The sequence below is a fragment of the Falco naumanni genome, chromosome 3 (assembly GCF_017639655.2).
Source record: "Falco naumanni isolate bFalNau1 chromosome 3, bFalNau1.pat, whole genome shotgun sequence".
NCBI classification, from domain to species: domain Eukaryota; kingdom Metazoa; phylum Chordata; class Aves; order Falconiformes; family Falconidae; genus Falco; species Falco naumanni.
The window spans coordinates 50,568,563-50,581,661 of NC_054056.1; the positions used below are offsets into that span (position 1 = coordinate 50,568,563).

The 13,099-nt window shown below is 35.0% G+C and overlaps 1 protein-coding gene across 2 annotated transcripts in view; it reads right to left on the reverse strand.

Moving 5' to 3' along the window:
- Positions 1–13,099, reverse strand: part of INVS (inversin) — a 98,393-nt gene that overhangs the window by 62,997 nt on the left and 22,297 nt on the right. The gene's annotated exons all lie outside the window — the stretch shown is intronic.

Below are 13,099 nucleotides of genomic sequence, written 5' to 3' on the forward strand. Positions count from 1 at the left end.
GTCAGACAACATATTAACCCTTTTAAACCCATGACTCCTTAAAAGTTGGAGTTAAGATTTAAGCATTACTCATGTCTGAAACACAAAATTGTCTATACTTTAATAGTGACGTGAGTTTCTGAAGTCAGTATAAATCTATACATTGGCAAATAATAAATTGTACTGTGCATTCCCACACTCATGGGATAAGTCACTTAGATTTTAGCTCAAAACCCAAGCAGAGCATAGTAGACACTCTGCACGACATTAGCACGCATTGCCAACAGAATAGCACAGATGCTACAGCTGAAGTTGAGAACAGCTCTTTGCTGTCAGATGCTTTCAAGAAACAGTGAAAGTAAAAAAACTTGACTCCTTAATCGCTAGCTAAACCTGTAAAAGATAAATATATCCATGAGCTTTCCCTTTAAAAGCAAAATGGCAACTGAATTTAACCTGCTTATGTCCACAGGGCAGAAACTGCTGTCTTCAACCTACTCAATCTTACAGAAGATAATCTTTCTATATACACAAACATACATACTTTCTTTCCAACGAGTAGGTGCGGAAGAGAGGATGCTTCACCCCACAGGTCAGCTTGGTCAAAAATTTTCAGAACCCAAGAATTTAATAACTTTGGAAAGAAAAGGGGCTGTGCATGTAGTCTCTTTGGAGGTTGCTTCATCTATTAGTATCCCTTTGAGAAGAAACATGTTCTCAGAACATCAGAAACAACTTAGACATGGTGCATATAAAGGGACTTTCTGTCACCAACACCTGCCAGTTTTAGTAGCTTTTCAGAGAACAAACTAAGCACTTACAAAAACAGAACCGTGACTATCATACTTCTAAATTGATATATATAGGAACAGAATAGTGTTCCAAAAGTAACTTCAATCCATACATCAAAAGGAGCATTTTGATATGTTTATATTATGAGCTAACTTCCAGAAATCTGACAAGGATTCTTCAGAAGAAAAGTTATCAAAATGAGACTAGAAAGTAGATACATTAATTAAATTACAAATAAGAATTTTTTACATTTATAAATTAACAACACTTGTGTTTTGAAAAATTATCTATGCATGAAATAGTGAAACTTCTGATTTCTAACACACTGAAACTGAATTAATATTGCTTGGTTACAACAGCTAAGCCCTGTAAGAGCTAGCCTTTAAATGTATATGACTGCACTGTTCTTACACCCAAGTATCAGTAAAATTTTTTAAACAGTTCCGGGGTGGGGTGGAGGGTAAAATTTGATATAGCTACGCAGAACCACAATTTCTAGTTAAAATGAGTAAAGTCACCATCAGACAAACAGGCTGTCCCTCTGGTTATCATGTGCTATATTGCCATACAATTTCAATACACATAATATCCTTATTTGAGCAAATATACTCATGACAAAGTTTATATAAAATTTTGACTACGTTTAAATGTTAATCATTTTAATGTATGTTAAATTTCAAATGCTTTATCAAGAATACACAAAATTAGAATCACAGACAAGCTCCCAATAACTTTTTTCCCTATCTCTGCCATAATAAATATTATTTTTATATGTAAACCATGAATAGGGAAGGAAATTCAATTTTATCCATAATTCTTAACAACTAGATTAACCATTCTTCATTAAAACACAGTAGCTGCAAAAATACTGTCACTGTTGAATGAAACCACACCAAAAGAGAAGGTGATTAAATCAAATTATTTCAAAAATTTAAAGTAAGGTGATCGTATTCATCAATCTGATGGCAAAGTCCTATAGAAAACACACACTGATGTATTTTATTAAACATTACAATTCTAAGGACATTCTCAATCCTTTCAAATAGTCCCTTCAACCTTTGGGACACACGCTTGGGACACTGGGCAAGAATTAGACTGCAAAGATAATAATTCTTTAGCTCATTTTTTCTGCATACTGTCTACTCACCATTGTAGTCTATATTAACTACATCATAAACAAAGTTGGTAGAGGTGGTAGAGAAACTACTCCCCTTCCTGTTCTCCACACTCCCTAATCAGATGGCAAATGATAGTCAGAAGACTTGATACCCACTTGCACCTTCAGTAACTGCTGTGGAGTGAATGAAAACAACCCATTTCTAAACAGACAAATAAAATCTAATAATGTAAATTGTATTAATTATAGGGAGTTAAACCAGTATTTCTTCTGCCTCTAGAACAATTTCAGTCACAGCTGGACCAGTTTAATTCAAGAAAACTTGAAATCCAGTGCTTATGTAGTTTTAATTTGAGCAAAACTAAGCAGTTAACTCCTTGATTAAAAATGTAACTGAAAAATAAAAGAAAATATTTAGTATTATTGTTTTAAACATAATCCTTAGCAGTCATCCATTGAACTACATCTTTGAAAAAAAACCCAACAGCTGTAAGCTAAAGGATGATGCCATATCTTCTATCTAACAAACTACTGGTGGATTTAAATATATGATGCTTTGTTAATCCTTTCAAGTCAACCATAGCAAAAACATCACTAATTTTGACATTAGGTTTATTCTCACAAAGTACCCTTTTAGCAACTTTGTTAGCAACATCTTAGACCCAGAAGTAACACACTCAACTGGAGAGAACCTCTCAGACAGCTGAATAGAAACCTTATTTACCAGTTTCCAAGCTGATCGTGTTCATCTGTCTGGCTAAGCATCTTAGGCAATACATCAGCCAAGAACATTAGTACAACTGGAGGCCAGTTCTGACTATCAGACATTTTGACTGAAAGCGAAGTGGTGTCTGAACTTAGAGCACCTCTCCCCAAAGCCTTTTACAAGATTGGCTTCAATATCTTGGTTTCCATAGGAATAGACTGAACTATCCACTGGCACGCAGTCAAAGAATACAATAGAGAAGACAACTGACCAGTGCTGTAAAAGCCAAGGTAAAACTGTTTCCCAGGGTAAACTGAAGGAAAATAGGTGTTTGTATATTACAACCTTTGACCTCATTTATTCATGGTCTGTACATATGTTTCTGTGTAGTGTTCTCAGCTCTTCAGCTCTGGATTTTATGGTCTACCTATAGAAGTTAGTGGCTTTCATGTAAAAAACACTTCAAGGATGAAAATGCAATTAGCATTCTCATTTCCAGCTGATCTCTTCTACTGTTACTGAACTTGTTTTCCTGTAGTGTTCTTTCAAAGTCATTCAGGCAGAAGTACCCACAACACAATCTCTGGGGATTTACGACAAAACCCAAGACACATTATCCATATTTACAGGATTGCTGCCCACCTCTTCATAGAGAATCAAAGACTAAGTTTTCAAAAAATACTGTATTTCAAAACATACTGTGATCTGAAAGATTTGGCAGCAAGTACTGACTCCCTCCTCCCAAAAAGTACAAGTACTAGAAAATATGTACGACATTCATTTTCTTCATCTTAATGGCTTTAAGTTGAACAGTCTCGAATGAAGAGTAATGATAAAAAAATTAAAATATATACCTGAAATATATGTTTTTATTAAAAAAAATGGTATTTTCATATATTCACATTCTTCTTGAATCCTTGTAAAGTTTTATGTCCATATTTATAATGTTCTTTCAATTTTTAGTAATTATCCATATACCTCACATAACTGATGTTTTGCAGATGTCCAAGTCCCTTATTGCTTAGTTATACGTACATTACCTGATGCCTCCTAAACTTCCCACCTCTCTTCCAGAAGCATAAGGCAAGATCGGATGGTTGCTCAAAAAGCATTTTAGCAAGACAAAAAAAATCCTCCATGATCTTACACACAGGAACTTTTAAATTGTGTATGCTCATACTTTAAGAGGATAAACCTACATTTAGACAGACTTAATATAGTTTTCTATTCATCTACTTTTGTATACTATGTCCAGATTTCCAGTTAAAATCTAACAAAAATGTTATAAAGAACAGTATTATCCATGACAGAATTCTATTCGAAACACAAGTCTGAATGACAGCCATCAGTCCAGTCAAAGTATTCATTTTTTATCCTAACTTTGTGCAGTACTGTTTCATTCTGGAAGCAAACTAATTGCTGGCGCTACACAGCACCTCTCTGACCAGTACTGTGTCACTATTGCCCTGTACTTCTTAACTGCACCCCTCTGAGCACCTGTGCATGTTATGTCCTTACAAATGGCTGGAAGCAACAATGCTTGCAAAATGAAAACTTTGCATATATACTAATTTTTGAGCATATCCTCCCAGAATTTTATGTTATGATTTTAGCTGCTGTTTTATCTGAAAGTATCAGTCTTTTAATCAATTTATATGTATTTCAAACATTTTAATCCTATAACAAACCACTGTGTGCAATAATTACAAAATTACATAGCAAATTCTATTTTAAGAGAAAAGCTGTCCAGGGACAGTGATGTTTTGAGAACTATTACAGAAGTAGACAGACAAAACTTAATGAAAATAGCCTGCAACAAAGGTAGGTTTACCCTTACTTGAAACAGTTATTGAGACACTTGAGGCTGCTTTTATATACTGCAGTATTTTACAGCTTCTATAGACACTACAGCGACATTTGAGATTCCAAATGAAGTCAGAATCTACTTACAGTACTGGTAAACAAATCAAAGCCTTAGTAACCTACTCAAACTGCATCCTAGTTGTAATAAAAGCACTAGATTTATTTCTCTTTGTTCAGACTACAGGCAGTTAAAATAACAATTCAGGCTTGGTGTTTCTTAAAGTCTTCCCAGATCTATAACATACTAACAGAATGCTGAAAAAACATGTCCTACGTGTGTACATACATATAGATATATAATTATGTTTAAATGTTCCTATCAGAAGGCTGAAGATATACATACAATATTCATAACATAAATCACTTAATATTTCCGTAGAAATAATTCCTCATTAATAAGAACTGATAGCATTCTTAATTAATTTAAAAAAAAAGTGCAATAAAAAAGGGTTCCAAACTGCTCTACAGAGACCAAAAAAATACTAACTTTAATAGGTAAGTTAAATTAATTTTGTATTTTACGAAATGTTGACATTAGCTGTTGCTTTCCAGGAAACAACAGAATTTGCTTATGCAGTTTATACATATCCATTTTAACTTGGGTGTGATTCACCTAATTCTCTTTAATCAACAACTTAACCAACTGATTACAGACAAAGAGAGAGACAAATGAAAGATGAGTGCTCCTGGAGTTTGTGGCTGGCCATAAGATCTGAATTTATTTTTCAAACACCTTCTATAGCAATAGCCTTGCATGCTGAAGACATCCTATCTAGTATACTATTGATTCAAATGACAAGCCTGAGCATCAGATTAAGGACATGTCAGACACCTGATAGAAGATTCCTGGAGAATTCAGCAGAAAGGTGTCCTGTTTCAAAATGATCTATTGCTGGTACTACATTTATTGAAGTGTATGTGGAAACATTTAACACAAAACTAACTTGCTTAAAATTAGAATAACATTTATAATCAGCAAAACCAAATACCTTCACTTTTTAGTACAGAAAACCCAGAAAAAAATAATGTCATTCAAACAGAAATGGAACAGCTCAAAAAACAGAACTAAACCAAACTCATGAGCTAATACTAGGGGTAGCCCTGTTTTAATTTGTCAGCGCCAAATCTGGACACAAACAAGTAAGCAGCTTCTCAGTCCCAACAACAATATTTCTACTTGTAACCATTAAAGATCAGTTGTGAGGTCAGCTGCAGAGGGGCAATTAATGCAAGAATGATGTTTTAGAAAGGACACTCAAACAGGGAGATGTCTTTGCCTGTAAAGGTATTTTTAAGTTACAGACTTGGCAGCAGACAGCAATGTCCTGGGAGAAGAGCTGGGCAAGCCTCTTGTGCACTGAGGGATGCCACAAAGCTGAACACACTAAAGGAACAGCAGTAGTGAAACAAAATGAAATTATTCAGATCTGAACCATAACACTCCAAATATAGTAAGTACCATGTTTAAAGAGAATTGCATTTTTAAGATATAACCATTATTTTCAAGTTCAAACACTAGAGAAATTCTCACCTATCCTCTGAATGAAGCAAAAAATGAGAGAGGAGACAAGTTTTTGGTAACTTTGGTATGTACAAGAGAGCTAGCCATTGAAAAACAGGATAATTAAGTTAACTCAAAACATCCAAATATCAAGTAACATGGAATAACATTCTGTAAAAAAAAGCACTGCTCATGCCTGCACAAAGTACTTGCTTTTGCTGGGCAAAATTTTGCCTAACTGTCTTGAAGTATGTCCACATCCTGTCCAGTTCCAGTCCGTCTTCCCAACAAAACCTCTGCATTGAAGTTATGCACCCATGGGGTTTTTTTAGCCTTCAGTCCTCACTTAAGATGATTTTTTTATGACAGGATCCCTTTACCTTCTCATTCTTGATAACTAAAATTCTTCATAAACTAACACGAGCTATTCTATTAATTGATAGCAACCTGAAAAATTATTGCTGTGGAAGAAGACTTAGAAAAGATCAGAAGTAGTAACAATGGGTAAGTTATCAGCCCAGAAGCTCTCCCAAATTTTACTCACAAAAGTACAACCATGAATTTGATAGATGAAAATAAAGCGATTCTCCAGATGACTGCACTGATATTTAAGGTCCCATTTCCTATACTATGCAGAATTAGTTCTCTTCACTGAAAACCAAAACATAAGTAGAGCTTCTCTATGTTCTGCTACCATGTCTTGCACTTGATTCAAATTTTCAAAATCTTTTAGAGAATCGCTGGAGTTGGAGACATTTATTTCCTTATTATTCTTAATGACATTTCAAATGCTTAAGATCAACAGAGGCACTAATATATATATTATATATGTATATATATACAATATATTTTTTTGGCCCGACAATATCCTCTTTGGCAGTTTGGATCATGAAAGCTCATTTCAAGCACAGGGAGCATAGCAGAAGACAAAGCTGAAATGAGGAGAGTAACAGAGTAAGAAGCAGAACAGAGATGCAGAGAAGTGAAATTACATGGTGCTTGGAAATGAGAGGTAACAGTTTGTACAGTGAAAATCAGTCAATGAGGTTAATGAAAATAGCTGTGACATTGCTGGAAGAAAAGAGAAAGAAAGCATCACCAACAGTGATGTTCTAGCTAGAATAAGAAGGGGAGAAAATGGGGAAACCACAGATCATTGCCATGTCATGAAAATTATCTGGAAAAAAAATAGGGCAAGGATTTTAGTAGCAAGTGCTAGTAAAGCTCTAGAAATTAAAATACTGATCTAGAAATTAAGATACTAACTCTATAAATTAGGATGTACCCATCACAATGAATAAAAATAAAGCAGAAACTTGAAAAAAACTTTTGTAAGAATGGAAAGATTTTCAATAAGCTAAAAACATAATTTAAAAATCTTCTAGTAATAAATGGGCCTGGGCTTATTTTATTGCCAGGAAAAAGCTGATTTTATCACAGTGCTTGTACAGTTCAGACTACAACACAGTGTAGAAACCCTGCATCAGCTTCATGGATATTATGGATATTGAAGCCAACCTGGCCACTGTAGCATAATATTTCTCCGATTAAATCAGATTATACAGACTCAAAAATAAGTATCAGGATCATAAAGTCAGAGTTGGGGAAGCAATGAAACAAAACAGAGGAAGATGAGGCAGGAGAATTGGACTGTGAGAAGAGAAATGATAGAGGTACAATACCTGTCAGATGAATAATTTTTGCTTTTGCAATGTTAAGAGCCATGAATCCAGACTCTCACACAAAGATGAGTCTAAGAGCATGACATGCAATCTCAAAGGGGAAAAAAGCCACTTAAGCCATTGAAATATTATGATAACAGACAATCTATTCAAGATTTCTGCTTCTGAAATACTTACACCATTGTACTAACCTGCAAAGATAAACCTAAGATTAAGGGTGGGTTTGCCAGTATTTACAGCAGACCACCTATGTATGATGTAAATATGATGTCATGAGTCCAAATGGCCATCAATAAGTGGTGCAGAAGAGAGGGGAGCAGCTGGGGAATCAATCCAAACTGAAACACCAATAGTAAAACCACTAGTTTAGAAGAAACAATCAAACCCAGAAAACAGAAATCTATGAGATTTAAAAAAAAATGTACAGGCCTCAAAATAAAGAAAAATATAAAATTGTCTTTTTTAAAAATTTTATTTAGTCAATAAAAAATAAAGGGCTTTTTCCCCCCCTTTCTAAAATCTTTGCTATTTCAAGGTCATCAGCAGTTAAGGATGTTAGCTTCTTGTAAAAGGTAGCCAGTTATATTGGTAACTTTGGCTAAGTTCTACAGATCTCTGGGAAAATGTGTTACTTAGAGAAAGGAAATACCGGTACAGTTACAGCTAAGACTTGCTTTGAAAAGTGTGACAAAATCAGATGACAAATAAAGAAACCACTATTTTAGTGATTTTATAAACAAACAAATCCTCCTTTAAAATCCAGTCCCATTATTTATTCTGGTAAGGTAAATATTAGTACTGTAAACCTTCTGAGACATTAATCTGAAGAAATTATTTGTTCTACTATCATAATGGCTCTTTCATTGGATTTATCTTCCTATAACCACACAAATCTTTCTCCAAGAAACAGGCAGAGAGCAAGGGATCAAAAGCAACAGCATGAAAATACAGACAAAACTCAGCTGACAATTTTACAGTCTAATGCAGGGTTGGATCATAGTACTTTATCTACTTACAGCAACACTGAAACAACTGCTTGTATCTCAAAAACATATTGGTACTATCGGACTGCCAAATCTTTACAACAAAATATTTAAAATAAAATCTTCCATTTCTTTATAGCTTCTGCTAAGTGATTCCCTCCATTTGTAGCTATTTTTCTCTCTTAAATTGCAATCTTTTGCAGTTATATTCTCCATCCGAGTAGTTAAATGGCTTTTTCTCAAAACACAGAACCAGTCTGATGTGGCACCATGCTGCCAAATCTGTTTCACACAAATTCTGTCTGTCTGTCTGTGTGTCTGTGTGTGTGTGTGTGAGAGAGAGAGAGAGAGAGAGAGAGGGAGAGAGGGAGAGAGTGAGTGTGAGATAGAGAGCGCACACAACGCACCCTCATTAAATGGAGAGATCTATAATTAAACAAGAAGGGGTTAAAGTCTACGTTAGCCTATTCTACTTTTCTATCTATTACTTTTTAAAAAGCTTTCATGTGCCTCCTTCCTTGTTTCTGAAAGCTAACCATCCCTTCTTCCTTTCAGGAAGGCTGACATTTGACAGCTTAACATAGCTGACAGGGTTACCCAACAGCCCACCCTCCCTATTCTCAATCCAATTAGACCTCTAATCCTCCAGATGAAAGGCCCAGCTACTCACGTTCCTCATGACAATGACAGCTATTGATTATTTGTCACTACAGCTAACACCTTCTCTGTCGAGGCCACTCTGACAGAAGCAAACCTACCAAATTAGACAGCACTTTATCTGCCCTGGAGGCCAAATGGCACAACAAGTAAAGGCTAATAAATGGTATAAAAATGAACAAATCATAACATTATGACAGGTTGATCGTTGCCAGCAGCTTCACAGCTCAAGCTTGATGCTCTGTTAGACCTGTTCCTTCTCTTTTCTCTTCCACTCCTGCTCCAACTTTGACTGAATTAAAGGCCAGAACAATTAAGGCATTTGACCAGCAAAGATAAGCTAGGATAGAAGTATCATCAAGGGACACAAATGTCAATAGCAGACTACCGTTTGTCAATAAAAACATTCCAGAGATGCAAATGCTCATGACTCTGCTCTCCACTAGGCTGTACTGACTCCCTTTGTACAGAGCTCTTCTCAAGCCCAGACAGAAATTCCAGGAAAATTAACCCCAGAAAACCAAACTTGAGCTGGGAAGCATTCCTACCAGGCAAGGATTTGCATCATTAATAAAGGAATCCCAATACTAAGCTACGTGACAGAGAGATGTTACGGTTATTATTCCATTTAATATCTACACAGTTTTCCTTTCTTTTTAGTGGGCTGATATAAACCAGAACTACATCATTTGAATTTATAAGTTTTCTTCAATTGTTTCTCAAGGAAAAAAAAAGTCCATTTCTAGGACAACATGCACTATCTAATAACACAGGACTTCACAAATCACATCACTCCAAGGCAAACTGAAAAGCAGCAACAACATTGATTATTTTTATAGCAGTACTATGCAAAATCATTAACAACAAGATCAGAGGCACAGTCCTTAAACTAAGGCTGTTTAATACAACAAGCAACAGGAAAAGAAAATTTTAAAAACCCCTAAAATTAGGCACCAAAACCACAGGAACTCTGTTAAGATCATGCAAACACAAAAATAATGTGAGTAAAAATACACAAGTTCTTGAAGCAGTTAAAAAGAAATTAGAACTCCCGTGCCATAATTAATTTGTTGATTTCTCAACTATGTTAAAAATACGTATTTTCCAGCAAAGGATTCCTATGCTTCTGAAATTACTTACTAACAATAAAATGACATTAAATCAAATTACATTAATACTTCAATAAAATAAAAGCTTCTTTAGTCAAGGAAGACATAAGATGAATATCTACTATTCTATTTTGGAAAAATCTACAGTTTAATTGAGGAAAATGTTTTTGTGTAACATCTAGGTCATACAGATACAGGAAACTACATGCAAGTGCAATACTATTCTTTACAAAAATCTACACACTGTAAAACGATTTACTCAGAAAAAAAAATAATCAAATTGCATAGCATTTGTCCTAGGAGTGTTTTAACTTCTTAGGTTTACAAAATACTCTTAGGGTTGAACACATGTACTAATGTTTCAATCAGACACAGCTGATTAAATACTTTAAAAAGATGGTCATTTCAGTACAGTACTATCACAAAATAGAGATATTTAAATGAACAATTTGGCAAACAGATAGCTTAGATTACTACTGTCTGAAGAAAAACTGAACCTACAGGACACTGAAGTAAGCTTGGTCTCACAGAACTCAAGGAAACAAATAAAAAACCTGAAAAGCTGAAATGTATATAATATTTCTAGGGATAAGTTTAAATTATTATTATACTACTCTAAAATGTACTCCAAATATAATAAATCACTGCAAAGAGAAGAACAATATTTTAACTTTCAAATAATGTAATGTACCATTTAGTAGATAAATTTTTATTTAGATTGATTAAAAGCCCATTTTCAATGGGTTAGCTCAGAATTAGTTCAGAATTCCAGCACCAGACCCCCACAGAAGCACCTGTGCTGAAGGAGACACACCTTGGGGGCTCATCCCACCCAACCCTCCACACCCAGGAGAACAGAGCACATTCATTCCAAATATTTATTTGCACAAAGACATTTGTCCCTATACTGTGACTGTGAGTCCAGAGTGTTCTCAGGAGGTGTTCAGGTTTTTCAACATCAAAAACTCCATTATCGTTTATATTATAAACCTCCTACTTGTCCTAGATTACAGTCACTACTAGGTTTTGGTTTTATTTAGCAGATTCTTATTCTTTTTAACACATAACTTGTTTACAGAGGAACGGAATATGTATCATTCCCCCAATTTGGTTTTACCCAGTTCATTAAAAGTATTCTCATTTGGGCTTTTCCTCCCTTTTATTATTGTAAGAGCTTTTCTTCTTCTTTTGTTTTTTCCCCTAAATCTTTAACTGCTAAAAAAAAAATAATGTTATACTAGAGGACTAGCTTGTGCCAAGTAGTGAAGAAAAACTACCGTTCTTAATGTCTAATCACATTAGACTTATTAACCCGATGAGTTGTCTCCCCCGTTATAATTCCCGAGTTTTCTTCTGCAAGACATACTTTTATTTGGTTTATGATCCCTATTCTTGAGAAGCGTGAATATTTTCCACTATTACAGGTTGGAATCAGAAATTATATACCACTACATTTTTCAAGTTATGTTCCAGGTGATGCACCTCTCAGAATCATATCTGAACATCCTTTACCTATAGCAAGAGTTAATCCATTCATCTTCACAAAAACCTTAGATGTATTTATTCTTTGTTCTACTTTCAAATTGGGTTTGCAAACCTCACAATTAAAACAAAATGCTTCAGAATATGGATGCTACAATGATAGCTGCCAGTCATCAACTGCCCCTGACAACTGGAGTTCACCACTTCATTTGCATGTAAAAGAGAAGACACTACACAAGGCGCTACACTTAGTCCATCCCTTTCCACACAAACACACTGCTACACAGTATTTGTCTAAATACTCCACAGGTGCTCCTGCTGCAAACTCTCTCTTTAAGCCTCTCCCATTCACCTTCAGCTTTTGCTTCTACAATTCTAAATGGGGAAAACCAGTATTTTGCTATTACGAGTGGAAGTAGATAGAAGCATTCTGTCTACAGCAGACTGCAGAACAAACCTGTCAGATATTTATAGCATAAAGCATTTTAGCACCTCAGCTAGCTTGCTTTCTTTTGCACGATCCAATCCTATCCAAAGACAATAACAGACACTATGCTTTTTGTTTAGCCATGCCCTAATTCCTTCGATGCTCAAAATGACTGCTGGGAAGTAGGTATATTCAGGGAGGTAGCCACAAATTGCAAGCAGTGTTTTCAAAAATGTTTTATTAGAGTAAGTGTAGTAACCAACAGTTACTAAAATAATTTAAAAGTAAATTTTATATGTGCCGTAGCCTACAGACATTCATACCACATTTATCAGTGCAGTCTGTATAGAAACAGTCCAATCTTTAGCTACTCTGAAATTCTAATCTTGAAGTCAAAATAACTACTTTGGCATGTAAATTTTTGTATAACCTCATCTTAAAATGTGATTTCATTCTAACATAAAACCAGTGAGAAATCAGATTCAGATACCTTAGTATCTGCTGTGAAACTGAACCCTGGCTTCTAGAACAGTGTTTCCAGTTTCTCTTCTACAGACAAAAGGACTGGCTGGATTTTAACCACAGTCTGAAGTAGAGACAGATGATTGCTGGATATCAAATGACTAGTGATTTAACACTTCAGGAGAAACCAGCAACGTGCATGTTCTTGCATTGTTACGAGGCATGACAAAGTGTGCAAGCTGAAAATGTATTGCCTGAAAATATGAGAATAACATATCGGTCTTGGAAAGTAGCGCCCAAATAAGCTCTCTGTACCAACAAAACTGTTATCAAGCTTTC